We start from the raw sequence: 21539 nt of genomic DNA, 5'->3' as shown, positions 1-21539 counted from the left end.
CTGGGTTAGCCCTGCACACGCTTAGGCTTTCCTGACTTTGAGCTACTATGTCATCACTTTCATCACATGCATCCATTTTCCCTGCATCCCCCCTACAACCCCCACTTCAAGTCCTGTGTTTCTTAGAAAAAACCCATTCCTGATAACTCTGACCCAACTCACCATTTCCCTCCTTGATCACCTGCAGGCCCATTGTTTATCCCACGCATTTTGCTCACAAATGTTTTTAATTAAATTAAAAAGTGCTTATTTTTAAGTACTTTAAAAAAATTATTAATAAGTCCTCTATCTGTTACTCAAGGGGGATTCAGAGGAACATGAGCTACCAGGGATTGGATAACTACTCAGTGCCCAGCGTGGTGCCAAGTTCTTTATGAGTCTGGATTTATGTACTTAACAAACACCCCATGACCAGGCAATTCAACTTGGAGGAACAACCCTGGAGAAAGTTTGGAGCATGTGCACAGGAGAAGTATGACAAGTGCTTTCTGTAGCATTGTCTGTAAAGTAACAACATGGAACAACCTCAATGTCCATGAAGGTAAATAAGTTACGTTAAATTCATGTAGTGAAATCTTATAAATAAGCCGTAACAAATTTATGTAGTGAATTCTATGCAGCAGTTAAAATAAATAAACAAAAGTTACATGTAACAATTCATAAATCTTAGCAAACATTAAAAAGAATAATCAGTTATAGAAGCAAATGTACTTACTGTATAATGCCATTTTTATGAAATTTCAAGACACACCAAACAATACTTTATCTGGATGTGCACGTGTGGACCTGCAGTATTAAAATATGCATGGGAATGGTAAATAGCAGGAATTGACAAACAAGGCTAGGCCCACTGGCCAAGTCCAGCCTCTGCCACCTGCTTTTATATGGCCTGTGGGCTAAGGATAGTTTTTACAGTTTTAAGTAGTTGATAAAACTTATATGTCAATTATAGCTCAATACAGTGGGAAAATGTAAGAAAAAAAATTGAGAAAAAATCAAAAGAAAAACAAGATTTTGTAACACGTGGAAATGATATGAAATTCAAACTTTAGTGTCCGTAAATAAAAGTTATTGGCATGCCATCATGCTCATTCTGTGTTGTCTATGGCTTGTGCGCTCCAAGGGCCTGGTTACATACTTGTGACAGGGACCTTTGGGTCCACAAAATTGAAAATAGTAATTATCTAGGCCTTTACAGAAAAAGTTTGCCAACTCTTGATCTGTGTTAGATTCAGGAGCATGATCCCCTCTGGTAAGGGAAGAGAGGAATGGACGGAGGGGCATGCAATAGGGGTCACAATGATGACATTTTATGTTTTAAGCTGCTGATGGGTTATATATAATTACTTATATACTTTTAATATCTGAAATATTTAATAATCTTAAAAGAGGTAAAATATGCCCTCCCCCCCACCCCCAACAAACTAGGTACCATTATGGTTTCTAGTTACAGATGAGAAAGTGAGGCTTGGAGCTGGCACAGATAGGAAATTTTGAAAGAAGAGTCAACTCAAGACTATCTGTCCAGGAGCCTCCAAATCGCCTGCCTGTGCTGCCCACCAAGGTCTGCTGGCCAGCTGGGGACAAGAGACTTAATATGGAGCTACTCTGGAGTGCACATTTGTCCCCAGGTGACAGTTGTTTTATGAAATCTCCCACTCATATTACAGGCATATGTTGTTTTATTGTGCTTCAGAGGGGTTGCATTTTTTACAAACTGAAGGCAAGAACCTCCACCAGCAAAAAGATTATGACTCACTTTATTGCAGTAATCACTTTATTACAGTGGTCTGGAACCGAACCTGCAATATCTCCAAGGTGGGCCTGTCTTGGCATCTTCTGAGGGTGAGAGGTCACCCTTTGCGACATCACCTATGGCTGGATTGCCTGGATATTAAGAATACCCCATGTTTTACATGAATATAAGATCTGAAACAATAAAATGCAAAGAAGAAAACATAGGAACTAAACTCAAGGACCTTGGACTTAAAGAGAATTTTATGAATTTGACCTCAAAGGCAAGGGAAGTAAAAGCAAAAATAAATGAATGGGACTACATCAGACTAAAAAGCTTCTGCTCAGCAAAAAAAATTGTCACCAAGATAAGGAGACAACCATCAGAATGAGAAACTATATTTGCAAGCAACACCTCAGATAAGGGCCTCATATCCAAAATATACGAAGAACTCACACAACTCAATAACAACAACAAAGCAAATGATCCAATCAAAAAATGAGCAGAGGGCCTGAACAGACTCCCTAGAGGACATACAAATGACCAACAAATATATGAAAAGCTGCTCAACATCACTAGCTATTAAGGAAATGCAAATCAAAACCACAATAAGAAACCATCTCATACCTGTTAGAATAGCTATAATCAACAGAATAAGTAATAATGAATGCTGGAGAGGGTGCAGAGAAAAAGGAATCCTCATACACTGCTGGTGGACTGCAAATTGGTAGAGCCACTATGGAAAACAGTATGCAGTTTCCTCAAAAAACTAAGAATTGATCTACCATATGATTCAGCAATCCCTCTACTGGGTATTTATTCCAAAGACTTGAAAACCCATATCCAAAAAGGTATTTGCACACCAATGTTCATAGCAGCATTATTCACAGTGGCCAGGACATGGAAGCAACTGAAGTGTCCTACAATAGATGATTGGCTAAGAAGCTGTGGTACATATGTACAATGGTCTATTACTCAGCCATAAGAAGAGATGAAATACTGCCATTTGTGAAAACATGGATGGACCTTGAGATAATCATGCTAAGCAAAATAAGCCAGACAAAAAAAGTTGACAATCACATGATACCACTTATATGTGGGATATAAACCTAAAAGCAATAAATGAACAGGACAAACAAACAGAGGCTCAGGGACATGGACAATGGACTAGTGATACCAGAAGGTAGGGGGTAGGGAGGAGGGGGGAGGTAGATGGGGTAAAGAAGGTCAAATAAAGGGGATAGGGGGAGGATGAAGTGGTTAAAGGGGATACGGCAGTTAATAGAAACTGGACTCTGGGTGGTAATCACAATAGAATATATAGATGTCAAATTATAATGTACACCTGAAAATTATATGATTGTATTAACCAATGTTACCCCAATAACCTTAATAATAATAAAAAAAGAATACACAGTGTTTTATAGAGCTCTATCTCTGTAAGTTGTTCCCATAAATTTGCTCAGGGACCCCAGTAAGAAGCAAGGCTGTCATAATTGAGCACATTGTAGAGGTAATTAAAAGGAGGTTCTGAGTGGCTGGTTGGTTCTTTAATATCCTTGGAGGGCCAGGTCATATTGGTGGGACACTGGAGTTTGACTCCCAGCTCCTGTGGCTGCTTAGCTAAGTGATTTTGGACAAGTCCTGCACCCTCTCCAAGCCTTGGGAGCTGCACCTGTAACATGGACACACTATTTAGTTTCTTGCACAGGCCTGTTGTGAGGCTTAAATGAGATAATGCATGTCAACGGCTTAGCACTGTTTCTGGAATAGGAAGAGAGATCTTGACATGCTGTCTATTGTGTTGTTGTCTTATTCTTATTATTACTCAAAGACAGGTCTAGAATTTCTCTCCACAGCGCTGTTTATCTTTGTCAAAACTCGACCACGTCAGGGGTGACCCATCTTTGACATAGCTCTCGTGATGGTTAATACTAAATGATTCCCAGGGTAACTATAAGGAAACTGAGTCTCGGAGAACAACTGCTGTGTTTCTGCTTTGTGTGTGAGAGGGCAGAAGGTGAGACAGCCTGGGTTTGGCCCCATGTTCTAGGCACTGAGATCCATCTGCTTTTCCTCTGTAAACATCAGAAACCCAGAATGTCCCAAAACGGCAGGACAGTCATTACCAAGCAGCACTTGCAGGGCATTTATTGAAGCAGGACATGGTGTCCTTTCACATGGCACAACATTCACGGCAGCTATTCTTTTCTGAATGGTGTGTTACTTCTCTTTCCCTGGTGAGGTGCTTGTAGCAAAGACGGGCAGGGAGAGGCACTGAACGGAGAGGTGATGGTGGTGGTGGCAGAATTGGGGATGGGATTGGCATGACTCAAGGGTGACTGACCAGACCCAGGGGGCTGGCAAAGAGAGGCAGCAGAGGGATGGAAAACTGGAATACCCACGGTGCTCAAGGGTCTAAGAGTTTGCATTGTCTCATAGTCAGTGGGTGAATGGAGCAAGGATCTTGGTGTTCAAAAGCTGTGGCTGCAGTTTCTGCAAAGGGGCTTGACCTCGGGTGAATACCTTGGCCAGGATTCATAGGCAGCTTCTTAAGGTTGTAAGTGACAGAAACCCAGCTCAAACTAGTAATAAATAAAAAAGGGAAATTATCAGCTCATGTAACTGGGAAGTGTGCAGGAACATGGGGTGCAGGTATGGCTGGATCTGAGGCCTTACCAGGTTGTAAGGATTCTCTCTCACTCTCCATCTCTCAGATATTTCCCTGAGACAGGCAGCCTCAAACTCACCAGCTATTAGCTGAGAAGGGAGGATATAAAATTTCTGTATGCCAGCAGACTCTACTGGGGATGGCCTGGCTGGCTGGGCCTGGTTCCCTGGCCTGTCTCTGTTGTGAGATGAGATGCCTTACCGACATCACAGGTCAGTGTGAGCCACAAGTCCTTTCTGCTGCCTCCCTGTGAAAATGAGGATTATTTTGGTGGTGGGCACATTTCCTCTTAATTTGTCTTGATATCATCTGCACAAATTAGAAAACATAAAAGTACGCCATATTTTTAAGCATTTTAAAAGGGGGAAACAGGCAGAATCTGTAAAACTGGAAACTTAGAACAAGAAGAAGTACCACATCCTGTGTGAAGCACACTGAAGCTTCCTCACAGTCTCCCTTGGAGGCCTCCTTGTCCTTTAGGCTGAGTTGGGGATGAGTTTTAACTTTAACTTTGTGTTTGTAAATGTAAACGAAGTATATCAGGGCTGTGCTCACAGGGACCTAGAAAATGCTTGGTTTTCCTTAGAGCCCTAATCCAAGTTCCATGGGAACAGATGGACTCTCTGGGCCCCGGAGAGAAACCCAACTTCACTTGGTGGTGTGGAGGGGCTGCTCCAGGAGAAACCTCTGGTCATCCTGTAGTACATCCTCTTCCTCTGTTTCTCTTCTTCAACAGGGACCAGAGCTGGTTCTTTGCATGAACACGAAAGATGCTAAATTTGAGTTCAAGAATTGGCTTTTTGGCAGCTTATGGAGTAGAGTCAATACATGTAGCTTGTCTTGTTGGCTGCTCCATTTTCAAGGAACCAGGATCAACAGGTAAGTGCATTTGTTTTCTGGAACAATGCCTTGTAGAATCTTTGCAGGGTCTTGCTTTGAGGCTGTTGGAAAGTGTTTTAGTGTCCTTCCCTTGTGCCTGGCTGGAAGCCTTTCCCCCCACTATGGCAAGTCTACCTGGAGTCACCTTGGAGTAATTTAGAAGTGCTTTCCTTACAGGGAGGCCTTCACGGCTTCCTCACTTCCTGCATGATGGCAAAAGCAGCTCTTTCCTTTTCTAGAAAGGTGATTAGTGAGGTTCCAGCTCCTCAATGGTGGCCATGAGGACTCTTCATCCTCAATCCACTCTTGCAGATCCCATCATTTAAGGCTTCATTTCAAGTCTGTCTCCATAATTTGAACTTCAAAAGTATTTCTATCTGCATTGCCTGACTCTTAGTTTTCTATGTTGTTCGCTATTTATGTGCATCTCTGTGTGGTCTTACTACTGTGCTAAGCTATGGGAGGGCAGGGATTATAGCTTTTCTTTCTTCTGCCCTCCTGACCCCAGAACTCACCTCTATGTTAGGCACATAGTAGGAGCTGAAAAAGTACTTGTTGACTGAGACTTAAAAAAAAAAATGCAACATGTCTATAGCCATGCTACCCTGAACAAGCCCGATCCCATCTGATCTTGGAAGCTAAGCAGAGTTGGGCCTGGTTAGTACTTGGATGGGAGGCCACCGAGGAAGACCAGGTGCTGTAGGTGTAAAAATAAAAAAGTTAAGAGATTGTAAGCTGACACAGTCCTTGCAATCTGTGAGGTCAGTCAAGGGTTGCCTTGCCTAAAAAAAAAAGCAAAATTGCTTTGGTGGACTGAGGAGCCAGGAACCCCATCAGCTTAACCCTCTCCCTGCCTTGTTATCAGATCCATCCCCAAACTCCTATTGACTCCAGCCCTAGAGCAGCTCCATGGAAATCTTGAAGACTGGCCCATAGTGGTGGTCACTCCATGTCTGTCAATTTGCTTGAGTGATGTTAATAATCATGGCACATGACTTGGGTCATTGGCATGGATCTCTGAGGGAGCCATTGTGCTGAGTGGAGTCTCTAATTGTGATGGGGTGTCCTCCTTGCCTGCCAGTCACTCTAGACCAGGGGTTGGCGAAAATTTTCTGTAAAGGGCCAGAAAACAAATCTTTTAGGTTTTGTGGGCTATGTGGTCTCTGTCACAAGTATGTAAGTCTGCAGTTTTAGGAGGGGAAACAGCCATGGACAGAATATAAATGAATGAGTGTGTCTGTGATCTAATAAAACTTTTCTTAAAAAAACAGGTGGCAGACCTGATTTGGCCCATGAGCCATAGTTTTCTGACCTCTGGGCTAGGCCAAAGATTTAGTTGGCTTCAGGAAAGGCCTGTTATGATGACCAGAAGGAAATTAATAAGTCAATGTTACTTTGAAAGTGTCACCATCACCAGTTGTCTGTGCCGAATGCTTATGTTTCTAACTTTAATACCCAAAAGGACAAAATAGGACCATTTAACCTCCTTTAGAGGGCCTACTATTTTCTGCTGTCCCAGCAAGATACTTTTTTGGGAATTCTTATGTCTCTGTATCAGTTAGATGCTTCCAATTTAAGGAACTATGACATAATCCCATCACTTTGGGTAATGGGGGATTATTGGAAGGGCACATAGGCAAGTGAGGAAGAACAGAAAGTCTTCTGAATGGTCATAGAGCAGGCCTCGCCGAGAACAAGAACATCATTCATGGCCATGTGGGCTTCAACAGCAAGGTGTGTAACCTAGTGAATGAAATCTTACAATTCGAAATCGAACTTCCTGGATTCGGATTCCAGCTCTGTTTTGTTGCCTCCCTGGCCTTACTTCACCCATCTGCAAAACAATGATAATAATAGTGCTGACCACATAAAGTCTTTGTGAAGATTCAGTGAGATCATGTATGTAAGGCTCTAACAGTGCCAGGCACAAAGTCATGCTCTACGAGTCTGGTTGCTGTTGATGATGGATCCATTAACAATATTGTTATTAATACTTGTTATTAGTGAGGGTTCTATGCCACAGAGGTACATATCTATTACTGTCTACTCCAGTGTTGGGCAGTTGGAGTGATTCAGTTACTCTTTTCTGTTTTGCTGCATCTATTACTACTTGCCACTGATGGCTCCCCGTGTTTCACAACTAGATGTCCCAACAGATATGATGGCTCTGCCAAACGTTATCCAGTATTGGGCAGCCCTACTGAGCACAGTTCACACTAGACCACCTCAGTGGCCTCCAAGTAGCCTATGAATGAGTCCCTTGTTCAGTCTGTTGTGGCCAGGTCAACCTATGACTGAGAATCCCACAGACTGTGGGCAGGAAGAGTCTGTTTAATGTGACACCCCAGGGGACCCTGTTATACGCATCAGAACCTGAACCTGGGCTATGCGAAGGCACTGTGCTCTGCCGGTGAGGGCCCTCTCTCCATCGCACACCAAAAGCATTTCTCTTGCTTCTATTTCGCTTCCATTTTCAATTTTCGTCTCATGTGTTCCCAGTCTAGAGCAAAAATTAACTATCTATATTGGAAGCTAGAAATGTTGGGCCACAAAACAAATACTTCAGAGAGGGTCACCTTATAGCAATATTTCCGGAGTAAAGAGATGAGGATAGAGGGGTGACTTTTACCCATTCCCCAGGGAGCCCCATTTCTCTTGAGTGTCCTTCTCCAAGATGGCCCCTCCTTCCCTGCAATGGGAATTGTAGAGAAAAGTGGTGCTTGGCATAGTTTTAGTAGTCTGCTAGTTCTCCGAAAACACCCCCTAGTGAACAAGCAGGGAGGGGCAGCTGTCTCTTAGTTTTTTGGATTGGCTTCTTGGAATCCCTTTTAGAGGCTGCTTCTAGAAAATTTGCTCTTAGGCTCTTGGTAGATTTGAGGTAGGCTGTTAGTGGAAGCTTCAGAATTTCCTTTCTTTTATTCCTTCAGCGAAGTCCCAGCCTGTTGACCTTTGAGTCCCAGCACTGAGCCCAGCTCTGGATTTATCTACCCCACTGGGGCCAAACGCCTGACTTGTTAGCCATGCTGAATGGTTTTATTTGTTTTTGTTGTGCATTTTTATCATTTTTGTCCATGTGTCTGGAGGCTTTCCTTAGAAAATGATGGATGCGTTTTCATAAATCAAAAAATAAATGAGAAAGAATATAAAGGCAAGAAATAGACCTAAGCCTGGAATTTGCCTCTCCAGGTCGGAAGGAGCTGCTAGTTATTTCCCAGTAAGTATGCACTTTTTGATTCTATAAAGTCTGATGCTGACTTATTTCACAGAGTACAATTTTCAGAGCATTTCCTAATGATACTGGCCACAATTGTGATGATGATAATTTCAGCTGTGCCCGGGATAGTGCTAAGGACTTTACATATATGATCATATTTAACCCTCACAACAATCCTATGAGCTAGATTCTGTTGTCTCCATTATATAGATGAGTAAAAAGAGGTTCAAGTGGTTTTGTTACTTAACCAAAGTCTCACAGTTGGTAAGGAGTGGGATTAAAATGTAGGTTTCCCTGATGCAGACCTCATGCTCTTAACTGCTACATTGAAATCTTTTTTTAGTACTTGATGGAGGTGTTGAAAGGTTGTGGGTTGTGGCTTCTCCTGCCAGCTCTGCTGGAGAGTAGGTGGTTGGGAGAGATATGTTAGCTCCCAATTGAGCGGAACTCAAGGAGAGAATCTGGTCTCCTTGGCTCTGTTCACAGAATATCTCAGCCAGAGCACCAACCTTGCTGGGTAGCACATTGGGATAGCTCCCCACAACTCTTTCCCCATGATGCCTTAGACAATGTCACTGTCACCACCAGCAGGAATCGCCCCTTCCTGTTTTTTTCATCCTTAAGACAAGACTCCCACTCCCTCAGGGTGTCTTCTAGGCCCTAGCCACAGGGTGGGCGTCTGATACAAACCAGAAGGCAACTGGTGAGAGTCCACATGCTTCCTATATTAGTCATGAGTCCTCTGATTGTAAATAACAGAATTACCACTGGGATCAGCTTAAGAAGAAAGGGGATGCAGAATGTTTATTGGTTCATGTGAATGGACAAAAATGGGTTTACTTCTTCTTGGGATAGATTCTGATTTGCCTGCTCAGTCCCACGCTAATCCTAGGACTAATTGGAGGGATGGGGAAACCGATTGGCTCAATCCTGGACATGATTCTACTTCCCTGGTAGGAGAAAGGGGTGCTGCAACCAAAGACTCAAAGTGGGGGTGGAAGAGGTCCCACAAAAAAGGGGGTTGCTATTCTTACAGATAATTTGGTAAATGTCCAGGATGTTTTCTATTGCTTTTCTTCTATTCCATGCCTCCTTATTTTTATTTTTTATTTTTTGTCTGGGCTGTAATATGACAGGCCAAGTCAAGTTGTGACATAAATTTCTGGTTGACTTCTGAACAATCCTACCTCTTGTTCTTATTCTGTCTAGAACAATCCTGGGGGCCCTATCCTGCTGCATATCTTTTGTAGCAGATATCAGTATTCTATCTTAGGGCTTCTGAGGTCAAACTCTGCCCTTTGTTCAAGCTTAGAAATCTCAAGTGGTGTCTCTAGGAACTTTGCAGAGTCGGAGAGGGGTTTTAAGCCCATAGAGTTCCTAAGAGGCCAAATTTGGAATTTTCCATTCAGCAGGACTTTACCTCTGTGAATATCTGGTAGGCCCTGAATCCTATCCTGATTCTGTTTTGCTTTGTTGTGTTTTTTCCCTTCTGATTTTTGAACAATAACATTTGTTCAAAATCTTCTTTTGCAAAATATTCTTTCACAATTTTATGAGTGTGTGTAAATAGGCTAATTAGCTAACCATTTGCTATTTCTTCATATGTGTGGCACCACCTGTCCCAGGAGCATGTCACTCCTTCTGAACTCCAGGCAACGAGAGATCAAACAACCACCTTGATGGAACTTGGAATTAGAGATTTTAAGACCTTGCCCTGGAGCTGTGGCAAGGAAACTCACTCCTTCTTGATGGGAAAGGATGAAGGTTTGGGGGCATTATAAGCAAAATAATTTAAAAAGCAACTTAGAAAACAAACATCCAGAAACTACCATGCATCTTTATAGTAAACGATTCTCTCTGTGATTTCTACCTGGCTACTCTGTTACACAATGGTTTATCAGCTGCTCTGTTCTACTCAGGTAGTTCAGAGTGTGGCTAAACCCCCTCTTGTATTGTTCCAAATTGTTTTTCATGGTTGATCTTATCTCTAAAGGTGTCATAAGCTCTCTGAGGACAGAAGGCCTACTATTTCTTTTGCCTGGCATGCGTTTGGTACTTAATAAGTCTTCCTTGGCTGAGGAGTTGTGCTTATAATTGTGTGTGTGTGTGTGTGTGCGTGCGTGCGTGCGTGTGTGTGTTGGGGTGGGGATGGGGGAGTGTATTAGTTTTCTAGGGCTGCCATAACAAAATACCACAGACTGGGTGGCTTAAACAGCAGAAATATTTTTCTTCCAGTTCTGGAAGCTAGAAGTCCAAGACTAAGGCACCGTCAGGTTGCTTTCTGGTGAGGCCTCTCTTCCTGGCTTGTAGATGGCCACCATCCCACTGTGTCCTCACATGATCTCTTCTCTGTGCAGAAGGCTTGGAGAGAAAGAAATCTTTGGTATTTCTTTCTTTTCTTTTAAGGACACTAGTCCTATTCGATTAGGGGTCCACCCTTATGACCTCGTTTAACCTACTTACCTTCCTAAAGACCCTATCTCCAAAACAGTCTCATTGGCTTTAACACATGCCAGTTCAGTCCATAACATGGTGGCAACTACAAGCAAGAGCTCTGAGATCACTGTAGCCCTGACCTATTGAGGAATATCTGCATTGCACAAATAGAGGTTTTAATTCTTGGGAGAGGTGCTATTTCTTAATTGTGCAGATTTCCAACTGCCCCTCTGCTGTCATTGCCAGGTCACTGCAAGCTCTAAACCGTGCATTGGAAATGTGACTGCTTTCTATCAGAGCTGAAGCCAAACAGTTCTGGCAGTTATTCAAAGCCTTCCTACCAGTAACCTCCTGAAGTTAAAGGCCAGACACATGCCTGACCTGTTGTTCTGGTTTCTCTAAAGCCCAGTTCCAGCCGTGGTTGATTCTCTGTTCATTCGAAATATATCTGTATGAAATGTAGGTGGATGTTATGCGGGAGGGTATGTGGAGTGAGCAAAGTGAGCCAGAAGAGACAGTGCCAAACCGTGCTTTCTTCTGACGAGTCTAAATGGGCTTACAGGATTTGCTGTGGCCACATGAAAACATGCCTCAGAAAAAGCATAATGTCAGTGTTCGGAGGCCTTTCCGTTGGGGAGGGTGACACAAGGCGGTCACTGCGTGTTCTTCTTAGACCAGGCAGGGGAAAGGGAAGTATATGTGAGTCTCTGATAATTCTCTTCTCCTTCTTCCCCTCACTTTTGTTCTTTAATAAATCACTCAGGACAATCTGCTTCTCTTTAGTGGTGTGTTTTCCTAGGGTTCAGCCTTTGTTTGAAATTCTAGAACAACAGAGTTGCAGTAAATATGGTCAACCTACGTGTAATTATTCTGGTATGTCAACTCTGCCCCTCAGAGTCGGGTCTCCTTTGGTTAACCAGATGCCCCTCCTCCCCCTCAGAAATGAGACCTCCTGCAGGACCCCATGGAGGGCCTGACCTTGAGCTCTGTATCTGAAGGGGGTAAGTGAGCCCGTAATTACACTCATTGTTTAGGTCGGAGTACAGGAGGGTTTACGTTAAAGACCTCAGCTGGCACATACAGCACGCCTGCGGAAAGAATGAACTGGCCTCCTCCTCCAGCTCCTCAGTCCCCGTGTTGCCTGGCCAGGGACTTTGGGTTTCACAGACGCCTTCTGTGACTCTCTTTTCTGACCACTCTTGTTTAGAAGCTTGGATTCCCCCAGTTCCAAGAGGCATCTCGATCTCAAGTTCTGGAAATTGAGCCAGGAACCAGCTTTAGAGAATCACAGAATTTAGATCTTGAGAAGGACCTGGAGATGGTCTAAGCTGGTATATCTCAAATCTTAATCTTTGCACAAATCACCTGGGGATCTTGTTAAAAGTTCTAAGTCAAATGCAGCAGTCTTGGGATGGGGCTGGGAAGTCTGCATTTCTAAAGATCTCCCTGGGAATGCCCTGGGAAATCCCTGGTTGTTGGACTATACTTGGAGTGGCCAGATTCTAAGCTAAGCTCTTCATTTTACAAAGAATAAGAGAGAGGCCCAGAGACCTGAAAGAACTTGTTGGGGCAGAGTAGACACTTGAGCCTTCTTCTTGTCCATGGTGTGGTTGTGGCACCACATGGGTGCTACTGTTAGGCATGGTGTGTATCTTAGCAGAGAATCCCCCCCTTCCGTTACCACACCTGGAATCCTGGAGCAGAGGGCTCTTTCCCAGATGCTCAGGGTTGGACATGGATTTCCAGAGCTCTTGACATGAACCCATAGGCTTCAGCAGTTGGAAGTCTGGATGGGAGTAGATCACTATGGGTTCCTTTCTAGAATCTTCAAAGTGGTGTTGGAATGGAGGGGGCACTTTGAGTATGTTGTCTATTGAGAGATGCGTGCATTATCTAACCCCAGGCTGCTGTAATAAATGTCAGCAGGGTGAACGTGATTTGGAGGGGCCTCGCAGTAGAGGGGAATGAGTGTTTTTAGTAGAATTCAGAGGATTTGAAGCTCTGTTTCTGTCCACATCACCAGAAGATCTTGAGCAAGGCAATAACCTCTCTAGAGGCAATAACCTCACTAGTAAAATATGTGCTGTGTGTTACCTACTTGAACACAGGGACCAGGTAATGTGCTCTTTTGAAGTTTATTTAACTCTAAAATTATAATTGTATATTTTATTGTATCCATCCATCTATCCACCCATCATCTTTTCTACTTTTATCTTTGTCAAGGTACTTTGGTATGATATGTACAGCTGTGTAGTGCAGAATTAACCTTACCTAAGGAGAGGTCTGGTCTTTGCCCTCAGCTACCAGGAGATGATCTAGTTCCATATGCTATGCTGTAAAGAGCTGGGGGACAGAATAGAAGTGACTTTTTTTTTTTTTTAAACCTTCCACTTCTTCTATTTTTTTCTTTTCCTTTTGTCACCTTCAGGTATTGCCAGATCTCTCCAGAGGCTATACTTGTTCACATTTCTCCTATTTTCTTCTAACATTACTTGATAACTAAGAAGTTAACTGATAAGAGGTACAAGACATTCATTGTCCAAGAAGGTTTCTATTTTGATGGAACTGGGCTCTTATAAGCCAAAAGAATAAAACTACAGTGATAGGATATGGTAATGATAAAATCTATTGTTAAACAGATAGTGAAACTTAAAAAACAGAACAAAACATTCCTATCCCCCCAACCCTCAAATCAAATCCTAGAGTAGAACTAGGCTAGAATAAGTTCTAATTGACATTCAATAGTCCACAGGTTAGAACACAGTCCTGGACCACAGCTCTGACATTGACTAGCTGGTGACTTAACCTCTCTGGGCTTCTGTTCTCTTATCAGTAAGATGGGAATAATAATAGTATTTACCTCATTGGGTTAATAGGAGGAATAAATGACCTAATAATATAAAGAATCATTAGATTTTGGCTGCCAGTATTATTTTAACAAAAAACTAAACAAACGAAAATACCATACTAGGGTAGTTCAGTCTTTTGATCATAATGTACTAGAATGGCATCTTGGGGTCCCTCAAAGTTTTAACCAGTGCACTGGGAGTCAGGCAGAATAGATTAAAAATTTGAAAAACAATGTCATTTAGTGAGTCATCAAATTTGATTAGCAGTTGGAATGTGTATGGCATGGATCTTTTTTGGTTAAATACAGTTGGCCTTTGGACAATAGGGGAGTTAGGGGAGCTGACCACCCCCTTCCCTGTACAGTCAGAAATCCATGTGTAACTGTCGACTCCCCCAAAACTTAACTACTAACAGCCTATTGTTGATGGGAAGACTTACCTGTAACAAATAGTTGATTAACACATATTTTGAATGTTATATGTGTCATGCATTGTATTCTTACAATAACAGAAGCTAGAGAAAAGAAAATGTTAAGAAAATACATTGGAAGAGAAAATACATTGACAGTATTTACTGAAAAAAAATCTGTGTATAAGTAGATCTATGCAGTTCAAACCTGTGTTGTTCCAGGCCAACTATAATAGAAATGAATGCCCTCTTGCATTTGGTAGTAATATATTGAGGTATTGGGGATAAACAGTCCCCATTTGGATGGTCTGGGTCCAGATTTCCCCAGTCTTCTCCTTGATCTTGACCTTCAACTGCTGGAACTTCAACTGAAACAGCATAGTGGAGAGAACTTGGGATCAAACATCAAGACTGAGCTATGGGACTGGATTAATGACAACTTTTCTGAGCCTGTTTTTTCATCTCTAAAATGAACATGACAAAACTTCCTTCACAGTGTTGTTAAGAGGACTAAATGAGATGTTGCATTTGAAATGTTTTGGAAATGATTAAGGATAATGCAAATGTGTATTATTGTTGTGTCCTGGAAATATATTGACTCATGCCATTGCTCCTAGAAGGAGGCACAGCTACATTCAGTACCTTGTCCAAGATGAATTAGAGGGAGGATGTGATGTGCCTTAGGGCTGCAACTGGGTCGAACTCAGCAATTACCTTGCACACCTATTCAGCATGTGGGTCCAAGTGTCTTTCTCAGGACAGACTTCATTTAGTCTGTGGGGTTTTCGTATTTTGTTTTTTGTTTTGTTTGTTTGTTTGTTTGTTTTGTCTGCTTGGTTGAATTGGAAGGATCTGTGTATATGTTAGGTTCCATTCTGTGTCCAACTGCTGATTAATTTTGTGAAGTCATGTAGATCTGGTATCTTCATGACATGGGTAACCCTGGTTCTGCCTGTATGAAAGGGAATTTGGAAAATGAAGACAACTAAAAGATTGAAAGTAAAAGCCCTCCTAAGGAGACACTTCAGTTCTGAAAGCAGGATAATTGGGATTAAGTGCAGACTCCTGAGTCGGATGCCTGTGTCTGATGCACAACTTTGACCCTGACTATGTCACTTAGCTTCTCAGTGCCTCGGGTTTTTTATCTGTACATTGGGGATAACAATAGTAAATGGGGATTGTTGTGAGGATTCAAGGATGACATAAAGAGCTTCAAATGGTGTCTGGCTTAGGTGGGTGCTCTGCAAGTGTCAGTTACTGTAAAGTAGGGCCATCCTTCGAGACTCCTTCGAAGGTAAGATTCTTATAGGAGAAGTCAGTACAGGGTACATGAGACCCTTTGGTTCCTATTTTTCTGTAGTATTGCCCCATAAGTCACTGGTAAGGGGACAATTTTCCGAGTGTTCTGCCAATCTTTGTAAAAAGTGGAGAAAATAATGTTTAAAAATAATTCACAAATATTGATTCTTCCACGACTAGCTTCTAGAGTCTGAAAAGTAGATCTATATTTTTAGAAAATTGAGGGGAACTTCTTATGTCTCAGAACTGATGGACAAACTCATGCTATAAAGGTAATCAGTTAGTTCTCCCTTTTGTTCACAGAATCTGTCTCCCTAAGCTTCAAAAAGAATGCTTCTTTTCTCTTACTTGTCCTTCAAAGTTCAGTGCAGGTAGGCAGTTTCCCATTTTATAGACCTGGAGCCTGAGACCCAGAGGTAGATCTGTTGGCCATCTTCACCGGGAGTACTGATAATGATTGTGTTGTGTTTGAGACTAGTTGGTACAATTTTGGACACTTCTTGCTGGATAGGAATTCCACTCGAAGGAACTTTGGAGGGTTTCATAGGAAAGCATGCTGTCTTAGGCCTGGTTTAGGAAGGGTTAGTTGTTATTATTACCGTTTACAGGAAAAGTTGATCAATATGACATTTCTGACACAGTGATATCCAAGGAATACCAACGTTAGTGTCCTTGGACTCAAAACTCTGCTCAGATGCCTGGGGTGTCTGCTTTGTGCTGAAGTTGGGCTTGCCCTCAGGAGGACTGAGCACCCTTGCTGAGCCTAGAAGGAAAGAGAACAGAGTCAAGTAAGCAGGCTTGCCAAGGGCTTTGGATCCGGCTGCTGGGGTGGGTCTGGACTGTGGGCATGCGCACTGAGAGGTCTGCGCCTGGTGCAGCAACGAGGTTTCCAGGAAAGGGGCGCATCGCCCTACCCTGCTCCTAGAATGGCTTTTATTATGCTTCATTAAAAAAAGAGGTTTTGTTTTTTTCTAAACACACATGAAATTTGTCTAGCTCTGGGCCAAAGGGTAAGGGAAATGTCATCCTAGCCATTTCTTATTGGCAAGTGTACTTGAGGTCTAGTGTGTCATTGCCCAAGGTATGGCATCACACAACATTCTTGGAAATTGTGGGAATGTTAGGTATGAACCTTGGCATTTTGAATACAGAAGCTGCATCAACATTTAGGCTGTGACATTCTCTTATCTGTTCACTCAACATGTTTTATTTTCTTCCATTTACTCCTCATTCTTTCTAGGAGATATAGCCATTCCAGAAGAGAACATTCTGGAACACCTGAAGATCTTCAAGTATATGCTGTGGTGGGATGCCCAGCTCCCCGCTTTGAAACTGGTGCTGATTCATAGCTGCACTTTTCCTGGAACTAGTCCTGCAGGAAGGAAGCTGCCTTGCCCAATCTAACTCCCTCTCCCAGGAGGGCACCCTGTCTCCAATTGTTAGTTGAGCTGAGAATAGAAAAGCCTGGTTCCCTTGCTTTAATTTGGGACAATTCAGAAGGGTATCGAAATCCCAGAGCTTTTTATGGGATTGGCCAAAGCCTTTGTTACAGTTATATCACAGTTCAACTCCCCCACTTGTCCATTTCTGCTTTCCCAAGAGTGCTCCCCAATTTGCTCTATACCCAAATCTCTGCAACAGGGTCTGTTTTGGGGGAATCTGATTTGAGATAGGTCTCTTGGAGCTATGATTCGAGATAAGAGGTGGTAAAGGTCTCTGACTCTGCCTTTTCCAGAAATATTTCTTTGTCATTTTTTTCCCTACCTCAATCTTAGAGGAGGGGACTTATGAACTTATGTATATTGTTTACATGCATATATATAGAAAATCTAAGCTGTGAATAGTTACTATAGGAAATAAAGTGAGGAGTGGATTTCTATTTCAATTGTATAAACTTTAATAGCATCTAAATATTAAAATGGAAATACATTAAAGTATCATCTGTATAATTATTTTATTTCTTATTTCTTAGTTGTCTTTAGAATTTGAGGGTGAGCATCCCAGCCCATCCCTGCCTCTTCCCTCCTCGCTCCCTCCCTCCCTTCCTACCTCCCTCTCATCACTGGTCCTCTGAGTATTTGGTGGAGGGGCTGTGGTGGGGTGAGATGGGGAAGTGGGGGTGACTCCTAACTGTAAGGGTCAGCTTTCGCTATCTACTTATTGAGGTGAGTCAAAGCAGAGCAATGCTTTGTGCCCTTTACCACAATGAATTGGCGGAATCCTCCTACCCCACTGTTTGAGGAAATGTTTGCTAGTTTGTTATGGCAAATGAGATAACTCATAGAAAGTATCTAGTGTAGCTGAGGAAATGCTTAACAAATGACAATTGTTTTACCATGATGATGATGATGATGATGATGATGATGATGATGTCATTGTTGTTGTTGTTGTTGTTATTACTGGTTTCAGGTCAGTGCATTAGTTCTAGAGTTTTTACCAGAAGGGCTCCCCTCCCTGCCCCTGGAATTCCATGTCGAAGCAGAAGAATTCGGTGCTAAGTGAGAACTGTAATGGGGTTCTGTCCCTCCAGTTCCTTCATGGGGCTGAAGGTCATGTCTAGTCCCTGGTCTGCTGATGAAGGATGGTTGGGAGGAGGGACCCGGGAAAGCTGCCTTTCTGCCTGAAAGTGTCCATTAGCATTCAGGGCTACTTTATCTATAATGCAAGGTGTCAAGGACTGATCTTTTTCCATTGGGCAAGGACAAATTGCTTCTACTTTGGGGAAGGGAAAGAGGATTGAACTCTCGTGCTCCCTTCTTCTTCCCTCCCTACATGAGCTCAGTCTTCTGTCTCCCTCTCCCAGGTAGCACTGGGTATAGGATGTCAAAGGGCAAGCAGGCTTCAGAACCTGAGCCTGTTAAAATAATTTATCAATTCAATAGTAATCTTCAAAATCAAAACCAAGATCCTATATCTTGTTGTTCCAAGAAAAGGTACCCCATACTTTCTTGCCTCATGTGGGACATTAAAGTCACAGAGGCTGGAGCAATGAGGGTGGATGTTTGCAAAGTGGAACCTGGGACAAATCCTTATTACCTGTCCTGTCTCGCTCACATTGCTGTATGGATTAATGAATGTGACTGTATAAGGCAGAATGTGTGTAAACGTAAAATAGTCATCAATGAGAAATATGATTTATTTGGTTTAAATAAGCTCTTCAAATATGTCTTCCTGGAGGTCAAATGCTATAATGTAGCATTATGGTGAGAGATAGATGTGGATAAAAATAGGCTACTTTGCTCTAGAGCACTGTTTTTCAAATGTGTTCCAAAGAATCCTAAGCCCAAAAAATGTTGCTTTGAAAAAAGGCTGTATGTATTTATATATGTGTGTGAGTGTGTTTGTGTGTGTGTATTTATTTGTGTGGTCAACATGTTTGGGAAACAATGTATACAAATTTAGAAGGAGGGAGGCTATAAAAGTGAATTCAAATAAAGAAGAAAATAAATCATAAACTGTACAATTATTAGAATGCTGACAAATTCTATAACCATGAAAAATTCTAGAAAACTAACATAATATTTTTATTTATTAATTACTTGACGTACTTCTGTGAAATTTTTCCTTTTATATTCTATGGCTATACATACTTTGTTTGCCTCTTCATATGACAACAATTTTGTAATATTTTCTACAGAGAGAATAGAAAGATAAGCTAGTCTTCCTCTAAATGGTTGATGAAAACTTTTCTGTTATTATTGATAATTAAGAAAATATCAGTTTTACCACTCATTATTGGTAATGTCATGTAGATGTTTAGGTTGTTGACAAATTTGGAACAATCTCTATCAAGTTTCCTTTGTATGTGAGCTGTAAGATTTCAGGATGTTTCAAGTTTTCCAGTGTAGTAACTCATCTTACCTGCTCTTTACATTGATGACCCTCAGTAACCTACCTACGTCTTGGAAGGGTCCCATCTATTGAGGTACCCTGACACTTAAGCTTCCTCCACTTCAAGATAAATTTGCCTCTGTATAAGACCCTTTCCCCCACCCCCAATATTTATTTGGAAAAATTTCAAACTCAAGGAAAAGTTGAAAGACTAGCACAATAAACACTTGTGGACCATTCACCAAGATTCACCAATTAACATTTTACAACATTTGCTTTACCCCTCTCTTTCTCAATCTCTCTCTCCACATTCCCCTTTTAAACACACACACATACACATACCCTTCAGATTATATTTTCTAGGAACAAAGGCACTTTCTTTCATAATCACAATACTATTACCAAAATTAATACATATAACTTAGATGTAATATTATCTAATAAACACCTATATCATTGACATTGACATTTTCCCTATTGTCATCAAAGAGTTCTTTGTAACCTTTCCCTCTCTTCTTCTTTCCTCTTTTTCCCTTCCATTTCCTTTCCTTTCTTCTTCTTCTTTTTGTTCCTTTTCTCTCCCTTCCTGTCTCTGTCTCTCTGTCTCTCTGTCTCTCTGTCTCTCTCTCTCTCTCTTGGCTCCTCTATCCTTTTGTCATGTCTCTATTAATCTTTTTATACTTCCTTACTTTCTGGATCAAGATATTTCATGATCGTATTGTACTTTTAGCCTCAGACCTAGCATCAGACATTTCCTCCAAGAAATCCTTGTTTAAAGACTCTATACAAAAAAACCCCACCTATTAACATCTCGTGGATGTTAGGACATTGTACTCTGTAGGGTGACCATCACCCTGTTCAATCCGGATCCTCGTGCATTCTCCCCTTTTTTGTGAGTCAAGTCCTTGTGTTTGGTATTTAAGTACCAGGGAAGCCACTGATGCCATAACAACTGGAGACTTTTCACCCCGTATTAGCCAGATGTAACTTGCTTCATGGAATAAAGCTCAGCCTACACATCCCTTAACCTTCTCCTATCCATTACTCTGTGGTTGGGGGAGTAAGGTGAGGGGAGAGTAGATCAGAGAGATAGCATATAGTAAAGGAGAAAGAAGTTTCTGGAAGTTTTCCATATTCAAACACTCCCCACTCCTAGCACAATGGCCAAGCCACTGTTTAAGGTTCTACCCAGTGTCATTTCTTACAACTTCAGTATCATGTGTTTAGATCATCTGTGTCTCTGGGCCTTCTGGTAGGAGCTCAGGAAGAACAACCTGAAGTTTTGCCAATACCCTCAGCTATAAGTTTGGATATTTTCAAGAAAGAGCAAATAGTTTTCCCCTAGAATTCCTGGGAGGACAGCTTTGGAGACTGAGAACATATTCTGAGCTAAGGAGAGTCAGCAGTTCTGGACCCTGAAGGGGCAACTAAGTGTGACGACCAGGATGCCTTACCTGGTTTTGCTTCCCTGGAGTAATTTCAGAGTCATTAATAAGTTTCTTTGAGAACTCCCTTTGAAAGAGCTCCTAGAGCAGACCTGATTCTGTAAATGGTGCTATTCAGAAACCAGAGGGCCAAATGAGCTGGCTGTGGAGGTGAGGAATCCTGGGGATACTGGCACAAGTATTAACTGGACTGCCCCAGGAAAGGGCCTAGGGAGACACTGATTAGGTGGAACTGGAGGTGGCCACTGCTGAGAACTGCCAGTTGTGGGGACAGGACAGGAGAAGCCACTCCCAGTTACTGCCACAGATAGGAGCCTGCACTGAGACTGAGGACCCTGGCAGGAAGCCCTTCCACTGGAAGCAGAATTTCTCCTGCCTGGGCAAGTGACTAAGAGAGGAAGTTGGAAAACCAGTTAACCTTTCTCCACTCTGATCTCTTCATCTAAAAACCGGGGGGCTAGATGACTAGTTCTCATGTCTTTTTCTTAAGTTAGCAAAACAAAGCCCTCTGTGGAAGTCTAATTAGGTAGAAATGCAGCTGCTGTACTTGAAGAGGAAGTTGGGGCCCCAAAGTCTTCTCAGAAGCTCCACCCCTCACCTTCCTTGGCCCCTCAATGGTCCCTGAAGGGAACTCCGGGTTTTTACAAACAGATTCCATCTGGAATTAAAAAAAAAAAAAGTCTAAAATCTTCTCTTAATTTTCAACATGCAAATGCAGGCAGAAAATTGATTATTTAAAATCCTGCATGGAAGGTGTTTGCGGGTGCTTGT

The 21539-nt window shown here is 42.1% G+C and overlaps 1 pseudogene; it reads left to right on the top strand.

Annotated features, from left to right (window-relative positions):
• The first annotated feature begins 5872 nt into the window (after positions 1-5872).
• On the top strand, positions 5873-5991 carry LOC118605932 (annotated as a pseudogene).
• The last annotated feature ends 15548 nt before the right edge of the window (positions 5992-21539 follow it).

This window comes from Rousettus aegyptiacus, unplaced genomic scaffold, assembly GCF_014176215.1.
Source record: "Rousettus aegyptiacus isolate mRouAeg1 unplaced genomic scaffold, mRouAeg1.p scaffold_m13_p_7, whole genome shotgun sequence".
NCBI classification, from domain to species: domain Eukaryota; kingdom Metazoa; phylum Chordata; class Mammalia; order Chiroptera; family Pteropodidae; genus Rousettus; species Rousettus aegyptiacus.
Note: the sequence above shows the minus strand (reverse complement) of the source record. Positions and strands in the feature narration are given on the sequence as shown.